This window comes from Cavia porcellus, unplaced genomic scaffold (genome assembly GCF_034190915.1).
Source record: "Cavia porcellus strain 051 isolate PalLab524CR breed Dunkin Hartley unplaced genomic scaffold, mCavPor4.1 scaffold_7, whole genome shotgun sequence".
Lineage (NCBI taxonomy): Eukaryota > Metazoa > Chordata > Mammalia > Rodentia > Caviidae > Cavia > Cavia porcellus.
The window spans coordinates 52453879-52466158 of record NW_026947490.1 but is presented as its reverse complement, the minus strand read 5'-3'; the positions used below and the strand labels follow the sequence as shown (position 1 = coordinate 52466158).

At 39.6% G+C, this 12280-nt stretch overlaps 1 non-coding gene across 1 annotated transcript; it reads left to right on the top strand.

Annotated features, from left to right (window-relative positions):
• The first annotated feature begins 9288 nt into the window (after positions 1-9288).
• Positions 9289-9391, top strand: LOC111756441 (U6 spliceosomal RNA). The gene has a single exon (XR_002790934.1). It is a non-coding gene; the product is annotated as a U6 spliceosomal RNA (small nuclear RNA).
• The last annotated feature ends 2889 nt before the right edge of the window (positions 9392-12280 follow it).

The following is a 12280-nucleotide window of genomic DNA, read 5'->3' as shown; positions in this document are numbered from 1 at the left end:
CAACCCATCCTTCCAAACCAGGGAAGGCCTGCCTCATGAAGAAAATAGTGTTGTATAAATTCACAAGAAAATGAATTTCCCTTTCTTTCTAGATTTGATTCACCTTTGTGCACAAATGATGGGTTCCATATTTCTCTTCCTTTGTGTTATTTGTTGCAGAATGGATGATGGGAGTGCTTGCAAGTTTGGTCTGTTTTTGCTTTTCTTTGTGATGCTGAGGATTGAGTTTAGAGCCTTCTTAACACTCAGCTACATCCCCAACCCTCTCTTTTTTAAAATATAAGACAGGGTCTAAGTGACTATGTAGTCTGAGTTTAAGGCCTTCTCAACACTCAGGTACATCACCAACTCTCTTTTTTTATTTTAAATTTTAAGAGAGGGTCAAAGTGTCTATATTGCCGAGGCTGGGCTTGAAGTGGTAGCCTTCCTGCCTCAGCCTTCCAGAGTGCTGAGTTTACAGGCACATACCACCTTGTGTAACTAAGTTTGGTCTTTAAGTATAGACTCAATAGCCAACTCCTCCAGAGATATACATGGTACTTAAATTGTTCATAATATACAGTGAGGAATTACCAATACGCAGTTGAATCCAGTCCCAATACAATTGTTAGAAAGCCCACTAGCTGCATGAAAAAGACTGACCATTGCTGCCCTGACTGGTGGATTGGGAATGACTGGTGGATTGGAGGGAGATATGTCCCTACTTGGGAGCCTTGGGTGAAGGAGGAGGCTGGAACGATCATTTCAAGTAAAGGCACCGATGTGGCCCAACAGATGGTAAGGGCAAAACTGCACTGATAGTTTGGTATCACTGAAGCATCTGGTACAAGACTGACAGCTGCCAGAAATGAGATTCAATAGACATACAGGAGCTGAATAGCAAAATTTGTGTTAGCACATTGTGTTTGCTAAGATCTTTGAAAGACACATAGTCTCTGATGCATCATTGCATTACTGATAGCATCAAATATGGTGTTTGTTCTTATTAGGTGCTGGTTATTAACTCATTTGTCTGCTGAGCAAAGTACTAAAGTAAGATTTTAACCACTTATTGGCTTCCTTCTATACAATTAGCTGGATCACCACTGTGATAAATGGGAGTCTGAACAGGCACTCTTCCATATAGGAATCAAGACATCCGTAACCAAAGATGTACTTGAAATGAGATGCCACTCATTGATCTGCAGGAAACACGTAGAAAAGAGGACACTGAGGGTATGGAAAGGGAACTGAGTGGAGCTATTGGGGGGCTGTTAAGGTGCCTTTTAAGGAGTAGGAGATCGGAACATGAAGGAAGGATGCAGTGTGTGTCCTGCTCTTAAACCGTCACTGTCCACAAGAAAGATAGTGCATACCTCACACATAATGAAGCAGCTACAGAAACTGCTAAAGTTACTGTTCATAACTAAAAGTTTACATTTCAATACAGATGACATATGATAAAATTATGTCCTAAAAATTCACTGTAAGTTGAAAATGCATCTTATAGCTTTTATCTATTGAACGCTATAGCTCAAAAATACAGAACTCTGCAGAAAATGGGCATTCAACCTCTTGGGCACCCTTTGCTGCTGCCCAGGATTAGGAAAGAGCGTCACACTGCTTATCGCCAGCCTAGGAAAAGGATCAACACTCACAATTCCAGATATGGTTTCCATGACTGTGTTTTGCTTTTGCACTATTGATGAAGTACATATTGCTTTTGTAAGTTGAAAAAGTCATTGCTGAACCTTTGTTCACAGGGACTACTGTGTAATCAGTATAAAATTACACAGGGGAAACTTTACAGTGCCTTATTATATCTTGTTAGTGCATTTGTAATATCTTGTGGTATTGTAGACTCCATGGGGTAGAGTCTGTTTTGGGAAGTTGATTCATGTGTTTAACACATCTGAATCAATTTTAACCTCATGATCCTCCTATCCGTTTCCTACCATCCTGCTTGACCTTCCTCACCCTTTCCAAATTCTAAAGCAGTGAGTCTTCAAACCCCTGTGTCTTATCCATCAACTTGATTTCATTGGAACTAGCCATCTTTCAACTGCTTAATAGCTGTGCAATGAATGCCAGCTATACTGGATTGTGTAGGCTTAGTCCATCTTCAAAAACCTTGAAGAGAGAGATTAACAAAACGCTGCCCAAAATGTGACTGACTGGCAGGCTATTGTCCTACAGTAAAGAGCAATGAGTTTCAAAACAGATGCAGAGTGGCACAGTTATAATCCTTCACTGTGGACCCCAGGAAGCTGAAGCAGGAGGATTGCAAGTTGGAGCTCAAACTGGACAACTTAGTGAAACCTTGCCTCTAAATAAAAAGGTTTGGGATGTAGCTCAGTGATGAGGGTCCCTGGGTTTGATCCTCAGTACTAAAAAAAAAAAAAAAATCAATGACTTTCAAATTGTCAAAGTGAGGTTAATACCTACTTTCCCATCACAAAGGAGTGATGATGACTTGCAGGCTGACTCTTTTGATGGCTGTGAACTACAACGAGAGGCCACAGAAGGTCACAGAAAAACTCACTGACATTTACCACATGCCAGACACTGCCTGTGGATTATTGCATTTAATCCTCAGAACAGCCCTACCGGATCAATAAGCTTCTTATCTTCTAACCGGTAAAAGAATTACAACTTGGAAGATAAGTTATTGGCCCAAGTTACACAACTGCACCTGCAAGCAGGGCAGGACTCAAGCCCAGGTACCATTCTGAGCTCCCATCGTTTACACATACAACATTGCTTTCACTCAATCGCATTCAATCCAGAAAACTTTCCGACCCATAAACCCAATCAAACTCAGCAAACAAACTTTAAGTGCCCTGGATGTGGCTAAGAAAGAAATCACCTAGGCACTAAAACCTGTTCTGGGAACTTACAGTTTAATGAGAGACACTGAGACATGAGGAGTTGAAACATGTTCAACACATTCATGTTAACAAATAGTGGATAACCTGGTGCATGGATGGCAGAGAAAACAGAATACATTGTAAAGAGCATCCTCACAAATGCTTTAGAAGAATGCTCCTCCAGTTAGATTCTGTTAACAAGGTGACATCACTTAACTTTCCTTAACAGGAAAGGTAAATGATTCTGCTTACAGATATACAGGGTATGGTCACGACCTGTGGTGTATATTTAAATTTAAAAAATCACCACAGGGCCAGAGTTTATAGCTCAGCAGCAAAGTGCCTACCTGGCAAGTGCAAGGTTATGAGTTGGATCCACAGTACCAGAATTAAAAATCATTACAATAAGAGCCACGTTGCCATCGATTTGTCTGTCTTTGAACACACTTATTCCATCCTTCTTGCCACTTTCTGGAGCAGTTCTAGAAGTCTTCTTTCATAAGTGTCTTTATAAGATGTGATCAAAATGCAATGAATTTTACTGAAAGACACCATCCAGTGGGAAGGGAGGCTCCTAAAAACATGGCAGTGTGTGCTCATCACCTTGTTCATTGGATTTGGCAATGTGACACTTGTGGCTTTCCCAGAGTCAACAAGATCAGGAAATGTAAATGTTTTAAACCAAGTCAGGATGTTGAGGCAGCCATGGCAGATCAACTAACGAGTCACCGAGGAGGACTTCTCAAATGGCTTCAAAAGTGACAAGAACGTGGGAGATGCGTGCTGTAAGTAAGGGAAGCATCTTAAAGGGGACAGTGGCCGTGTCTTCGACTGCACTAAATTAAAAACACTTAAACATTCATTGAAATTTTTGATCACATCTTGCACATTAATAAAATGGAACCCAGAAGTAGTCTTCTTTTTCCTCCTTCAAAAGTCTCCTTCCTCTCATATAGTAATATATTTGTTCTCAAGAAGTTAATTAGGGCCACCACTGCTGCGTCTGAATTGGCACTGCAGGGACAGAGACGCAAAAGTTCTGAGAGCGGGAATCAGTGAACAGAGTTGAGAGTGGGACTGGCAGGGAGCCCTGCATCGACCTGCAGTGAGTGAGAGGAATGGGGACCCTTCTATAGACTAGGAGGCTCCAACAGAGGACATTCTGGGACCGGGCAGATTAGCCAGAACAGGACACTGCAGTGACTTTAGTTGCGTATTCCCCTCTCAAGCAAGATTGGTGGGGAGCACTCGGCCTGGGTGATGCTGCGGACTAAGACCCAGTAGGCCAGCCCAAACCAGGTCCCAGCACCTGGCAGTGCACCCTAGCAGTGAAGCCTTCAATAGGTTGACCTGGAGGGGCGGGCCCAGCAGAGGCTGCCCAGGTCTGTGTCTCCCTAGTACACTGCAGTTGGTGGGAACACCTAGCCAGTGCGATTCAAACAAACTATAACCGACAAAAGAAAGAAACTGGGCCTCTTATATATGCCTGTATGGAAGGAACAAAAAATATGAGAAGAGGAGGCAATAAGAAAGGGTCCTCGGCCCCCAATCCTGAGAACACTGATCTAGGAAAGGTAAATGCAAAGGAGATTGAGGCCAGAAAACATGCAATATCAGACACGGCACCAATAGACATAAAGCAATCTCTCTGGAGCCTCATAGACGAGTTCAAAAATGAAGTATTTAATGAAATAAAGGAAGATATAAGTAGAATAGTTATGGAAATGCTAAGCACTGCCCAAGAAAAAACAGATGGTGGAATAGAAGAACAGGAAAAAAGGGGAGAATTGTTTGATGGAGAAAATAGAGAAAATATAGAATACGTGAAGCAGATTCAAAGAGATTATCAGGAAACTAAAAACTCTGTTGAAAGCTGGCATAACAGCTTGAAAGAAACTAAGGATAGGGTATCTGAACTGGATACCCTATAAGGGTAAGGGGGAAGCATGAAATGAAAAACTTCTTAAAAATAACAAAGAAACAAACAGCAATAATACAAAGGCTAGAAGATGATAAGAGGACCTATAACTTAAGAATTAAGAACATAAAAGAAGAAGTAGGGACACAAATAAATGAACTACAAAAGCTATTCCCAGAAATAATTCAGGAGAATTTCCCTAATTTAGCAAAAGGTAAAGATACTCAGATGTATGAGGCATACAGGACCCCAGCCACCTACAACCCAAACAGAGCTACACCCAGGCATATAATAATCAAAATTCCAGAAATCCAATATAAGAACAGAATATTAAAAACCATCAGAGACAAGAAACAGATCACTTACAAGGGAACACCGATCAGAATTACAGCAGACTTCTTGGCAAAAACCATCAAATCACAAAGAGCATGGGGGGAAATAATTCAAGCTTTGAAAGATAATAACCTCCAGCCAAGATTGATATATCCTGCACAACTGTCCCTAGAAATTGATGGAAAAACAAGGTGCTTCCAGGATAAAGAGGAACTAGGGGGATTTGCAACCACCAGTTCAACTCTACAGAGAATCCTGCAGGATATTATAAAAAAGAAAAATACCAAGATTCCTGAAACAGTGGCAGAGAAGCCACCATGAATGGAGCAGAAATTGAAATGAAGAAGACAAACTGACAACTAATGACAGAAAAAGAGCTCAACAGAAATGAAGCAGAGAAGGTTGGGGTAGGAACAGCTATTTTGGAGAAAACATGACATCATAATAGCTAGTGCTGATTTAATATCATCTTGTTTTGAAGTCCCATCAAGCTTTTGTTCTTCTGTCTCCATTGGTCTTAACATATTGTATCTTATTGGATTTTATTATATGTGATAATATAAACAAAAACTTTTATAGACAAGGAGAAAATACAGAAACCATTGTTCATTTTCTGTTAGTTGATTCTAAATACCCTGTAATATTGTCATTCTCTGAATGGTTTTACATTGTCTTGATATGTTTGATGCTACAGTATACGAAGTTATACTCAAAGATTCCAAGGAAAGAGCCACTATGGTAACTACTTTTATGTTGGAATATCTTGTGATGAAACACTATTTTGCTTAAATGGTTATGTTTTGACCTGTGCTGTTTTGTTGTTATGTCCTCTTTTATCTCAATCTCCTTTTTCATTATTTACTTTTTTCTTTTTATCTTTTTAATTAGGGAAAAATAAATAAAAAATAGCAGGATATATTATAGTAACCCACTTTGATTTCCTATTAACTTGATTTGAAACCCTGTATTGCTCTCACCATCTTGTTTTGACTGATTTCTCTCTATTTTGTTTGGCTTGATAGTACCAAGTTCAAGAGTATAGACAACAACTGTGAAGACAATAAGGTTCATTATGATGCCCATTCTGGTTTTACCATTATGTCTTTTGAAGTCCTGTAATGTCTCCAATGTTTTGGTTTTATTGGTTTTGTTCTTTACTGTTTTGTTCAATTTTATTATAACTGATGATATAGGCAATTCTTTTTAAGATAGCAAGAGGCATTATGGTAACCATTGTTGATCACCTTGTATTTTGTTTTTACATTATGTACATTATGTACATTTTACATTATTTACATCCTTTTGATTTGACTGACTGTTTTGTTATGTCATAGTTGGTTTTATTTTCTTCAAAAAAAGTAATAAGAACTGTGGAAGTAATAAAACTCAAAATGTGTAATTGTCATTGTACAAAAGAGAGGAAAAGAAAGTGCTCTAAAGGATATAACTGCATGTATATTTAAGTGTATAAGATAGATAACCATATTACTGAGTTTTGTTGGATCATTGAACAGAACTGTTAGCAGTCTCACTGTTTGAATGTCCACTTTATGTGCTTTAATATTGTAACTTGAATAACTGTTTCTAAGATGACAATATGTAATCTATTAACTAGTGATTTCCTACTGTTTATTTTTTCTGAAATTCTGTATAACTTTACCCTTTTTCTGTTTTTTTTTTTCTTTTTCTCCCTAAATAAAAATTTTTAAAAAAGAAGTTAATTAGGTAAATCATGACTAACACTTATATCTTAATGAGATAAATAAAAACAGTAAAGAAAGACAGAATCAGGGTAATCTGGCTGTGGGATCCTAGGCTTCCTGGTGGCCAGATGTTTGGCTTGGTAGAAAGTCATGTATAAGATGTCTGGTATCGATTCTGTGTGCTTTGAACACAGTAAGTGCTATTTCGTGAGATTTTTACAAATATATAAAATGCATCTGTGAGATAAATGGTGTCCATGTGTGTGTACATGTGTGTGTGTGCATATGTGTTATGGTGGGGCATAATATAAATTGCGACATAATATACATTTCACACATGGGTCTGGTCATAAAGATTTGACTGTCACTGCTCCCTGTGTGTAAATGTGACCTTGTATCCTGCCTGGCACTGGCCTGGCAGCCTTTCTTCTGTCTCCTCAGTGCTGCTAAGAACTGTGCAGGAGGGCCACAAGTTTGAGCCCAGCTTGGGCAACCGAGTGACTTAGTGAAACCCTGTCTCAAAATAAAAAGTTTTAAAAGGGGGTTCTGGGAAAGTAGCGTGTGTGGAGGCCCTGGGTTTGTCAGTGCTGCAAAAAGGAAGGAAGGAGGATGGAAGAAAGGAAGTAAAGAAAGAAAGAGAGAGAGAGAAAGAAAGAAAGGAAGGAAGGAAGGAAGGAAGAAAGAAAGAAAGAAAGAAAGAAAGAAAGAAAGAAAGAAAGAAAGAAAGAAAGAAAGAAAAAGAAAGAAAGAAAGTCAGAAAGAAAAATGGCTTTCACTTCGGCACTGTCTGTTGGACACAGCTCTCAACAATTCATCTGCTGTGCTTTCTGCTGTGACACCCTGGAATAAGAGGTGATTGTGGAGTGACCACCCTTTCTTAAGAGCTCCATCCATTCTCCATATTTTCTTCTTAAAACCTGTAGATTCACTATCCTTCACTGAAGGGTTGAGTTTCCTGTAGAAAAATCTTGATATTTTCCCCCTTAGTCCATGAGAAAAGCACTCCAGATATTAAAATGTTCACATTGGGCTCTCACCAGCTTCAGCATTTCTCAATCTTCTTTCTTGGCTTAGCTCTGGTCTTCCCTGTATAAATATCTTTTCCTCTAAAGTTCACTGTACCATTACACGAGTGATCATCCAAGAGCAGCTCTCCCTGGGACGCACGTCCTTTTTTTGACAGCTGGATTTTTTTTATTCTCCTTCATGTTTTAATCTATTTTTTTTTTATTTTAAATTTATCTTTTCAGTTAAGTATTTTTTAATTTTTAATTTAAAGGGAAAAAAGAAAACAACAAAACAAAACAGTATAAGGGTACAAGTAATACAGAATTACAAAAAAAAGGTAAGAAATCACTAGTTAATAGGTTACATATTGTCATCTTAGAAACAGTTGTTCAAGTTACAGGATTAAAGCATACAAAGTGGACATTCAAACAGTGAGACTGCAAACAGTCGTGTTCAATGATCCAAAAAAATATCAGTAATATGGTCATCTATCTTAGCACACCTAAACACACTTGCAGTTGTGTCCTTTAGAGCACTTTTTTTCCTCTCTTTTTTACAACAAAATTTACACATTTTGGATCTTTTTGCAAGTTGCAGTCATGCCCAAGATATCAGGCAAGACAGGTCAACCAGGCACATTCTGTGTGCATGGGTACATCCATCCATGTTTGCATGCGTTTGTGTGTGTGTGGTTAGGTGATCACTGTTGTATCAAACAGACTCACACGCATTTCCAGTGGACTGACATTAATTACCAAAATACTAAAATTGACACCAGTGGGTAGAAATGGTACATATATTAGAAGTATTGCTGGATCTTGTTAAAATCTAAATTCTTGCATCCTCATCCAGAGAGTTTTGGTTCTGGAGGCCTGCGTAGGGCCTAGGAATATCAATTGCAATAACCACTTCAAAGTTACTCCGATGTAATCTTATAATCACTCCTTGAATAACGTTGCTGTACTTACACCATTTTCCCATAGCCATGGCTCCAATTGGCAAGGCCATTCTAGGATCCACAATGCAGCCAGGACCTCGCATTCTTAAGCCTTGTATCTACTGTATTTGTACTCAAGCCCATTCAGGAGGAGATTCAAAGAAATGCTTTGCAGAGGTAACACCCTAAGTGATTCCTTCCCTAAAGGACATACCACATTAAAATCTTAAAATCTTGAAGTTACCACTTGGTTAGATGTGTGCCTTGAATCCGTAATTCTGGAACCATTTCTGGGAGTGGGGTGTGGTGGGGGTTCGGGGAATAGTCTGATCCTCCAACCATCATTGTCTACCATCAACAAGTTACTGGAGCAATTCTCCCTTACACAGGGACTTAGATGCCTTGAGGAGACAGAAGGATTGGGTTTTTAAGTGAACCTCAGAGGATGCTTTGACTACTGTCGGGCACCCAACTGCCTGGGTGATTGTCTCTCTGGGGAGGAGGAAGGAGCAAACAATTCCCAACATTCAGGAAGCTCATGCATAGCTTTGGCAGCACATATACTAAAAGTGGAACGATACAGAGAAAATTAGCATGGCCCCTATGCAAGGATGACACGCAAATTCGAGAAGCGTTCCATATTTTTATGAAGATGCAAATACACACACACACACAAACATAAGGGCAACAAACCTTGTCCTGTGACCTCTATTGGCACCTCCAGCCCAGCAGTCTTTCCTCTCTGACTGAAAGGCAGCAGTGGTTGGCTTGGGTTAATCTATACTTAAGAACAATAAACCCAGTCCTCTACCTCAAGCCACTGGACATGCGGGTCTCTACAATTGCTTCTTTTCTTTCCATTTCACTCCATGGATTTATGTATTTTGCCCCAGCACCTGTGTCACTTTATTCTTCTTCCCCAATCAATTCCATTTCTTGGTATCTCATTGAGCAGGGCTCTACTCTCTTCCTGAATGACTTTCTTGTGGTGTTATTCCAGATCCACTATGTGGCCCTTGCTCCAAATGGTTCCATGTTCCTGTTGTGCTTACAGAATTCTATCCTGTGATTAAATTCATTGGAGGATAGACTGTCACTTTTAAACAATATATTCTAGTCCTTTAGGGCCACATGACTGCTCTTTTCTGTAGCTGAATCTAAAATAAATTTCAATTTTATTGTTGTTGTTACGTGATGGCTAATAGAGACGCCATTAGTGCCATCATGGGTCTCATGGGTTTTCCTCCATTTCCTTGAGCCTTCTGGAGACGCTTTTAGCATAGGGGCTTTGCACCTGTCATTTCCCCTACCCCCAATCTCCTCCCCCATACACCAGTGTCACTCACCCCAAACTTCCCTCTAGGCTTTGTTCAGCAATCATCCTTTCAGTAAAGCGCCTTAAACTGTCTAAGAAAGAGAACTCCACCCTTTAAATTGTTCAGTTCAGTTTTTGTACTCACTAATTTTTTGTTGGTTGTTTATTATTTGCCTTCCTCTGCTAGAATGCAAGTTTTTTGAGGGCAGGGATTTTGTCCTTCTTTGAATATTGCAGTGTTTCCAAGCATGTAGACCACATCTTGGCATACAGTACATACTTTAAAATATTACATGAATGGATAAAAATGCCCTTGAGGATAGGATCTCTGTGTTCTAGCCTTATACCCACTCAAATACTTAAGAGAATTTGCACAACAGAAGGATTTGAATTTTCATTAAGGTCTAATTATATTTTATTACTAGTTTCATAATAACCTATGGATGCCAAGCAACATAAATTCAGTCTGATTTTTCTGTTGAGAGTCAGCGTTGGAGGAAGCAGGGCCAAAATCACATGCACAGCTGACGGTGAGATGTCTCTCTCCACTACACCTGTTACTTATCAGTACTGCTTTGCTCTTTTCCATGCCTTCTGTAAATTCATGACTGCTGCATGATAACAAAATGACTGAGTGATTAGTGAAAGAATTGGTAGGATTTTCATTCTCCCTTTTAGAGGTGAAAAACCATGATGTTGGCTTTTGGGGTATTACATAAAACTGTGATTACCAGGGTGACTGATATAAAATTGCCATTTAAATAAGTAAAACAAAATCAAGTATCAATAATTTCATGTGACTGAACCTAATACATAGTTAACGAGACTGAGTAGATTCATTAGTGAATTACTCTGCTTTTTTTCCTGAATTTGAACCGAGAACTTTGAAACAGGTAGAATCAGCTTTCCCCTATCTTCCTAGTCAGAAATGATCCTTTTTGGTGGGATCCTAAGTCCCTGTCTCAGCCACTTCTTTCCTGCAGAGCTATCACTGACCCAGGTCAGTGACAGTGACTCTCTTCTCAGTCTTGCAGTGACAGCACCTGGATCATGGAACTAGAGGGTTTTTGAGACCATTTTGGCAGAGCCCAGAGACCTTGGAAACCTGTGGACACACCCTCTTCATCAGCGTAAGAATGCATTTCAGCAGACCCCCAGGACAGAAGATACAGGAGAAGATGTCCATCCACTCCTGGATGAGGCACCAGGAGACAAAGCCTGGACTTCATAAAATATTAATACCAGCCAGAAACAAATGCTTACGCATCCTTGTTGCAAAAACACAGCATCTAGAGAAACTTAATGAAGAGCAAGGCGCTTACAGGTCCCATGATAAGGACCATTGATTGGTACTCAAGAATCACGTTTCTGTTTGGATGACTCACACCATTTGAAAGGTTCTGGCCCTAGTATAAATTACAGTGGTCTAACAGAGCAGAAAGTCAAAGCAGCAACACTTACCACTTCCTCCTCCCCTCCTTCAGCCCTAATTACAACTCCCCTTCCTGTTTGCACATAAAGAAAATTCCATTCAGTTCCTCACACGTCATCAATGTCCGCCCCATGTGCTACTTCCTATCAGGATCATAAAATCCTCTGCCTCTCTGTATCCAGTGGAAGGAGACAGCCCAACTGCCATGGGTTCTGTGCTCCTTTCCCGTCCTCAATAAATCTGTTTTTTTTTTTTAACCTTTTGCTTCTCTATTGCACCAGATAACCCTAAAACCATTAATTTCAGTCTGACTCTGAATCATACCCATTTATTCATTCATTCCATACAGCTTTGTGGGGAACTGAAGCAGCAGAGAGTCTTGAAGACTATTCAATCACATTATGAATTTGAATCCTACCTCTGCCATTTACCAGATGCAGGATTTTAGAGGAATTCCTGAACTTTATCGTGACTCAGTTCCATCATCAGTTAGATGGTGATAATAGAGCCTACTTCTTTGACTTGATATAAGAACTGAACAAATAGACAAATATAGCTTAAAAGTGATTCAGACAGTGCTTTGTACATGGTAAACATGGCCAAAGAACTGGCTTACATATTAGTTACACCTGAGTAGAACAGTGTCCACATGTTTAGGACACTCAAAATGCCCAAAGCATCACAGTCTAGAAAAATGGCAGGAGTTCTCCAAGTGACTCCTTGAATTAGAAAATCATGTGGCTGGATTATCATAACCACACTGACAGGCTCAATTCACCTGTGTCTGT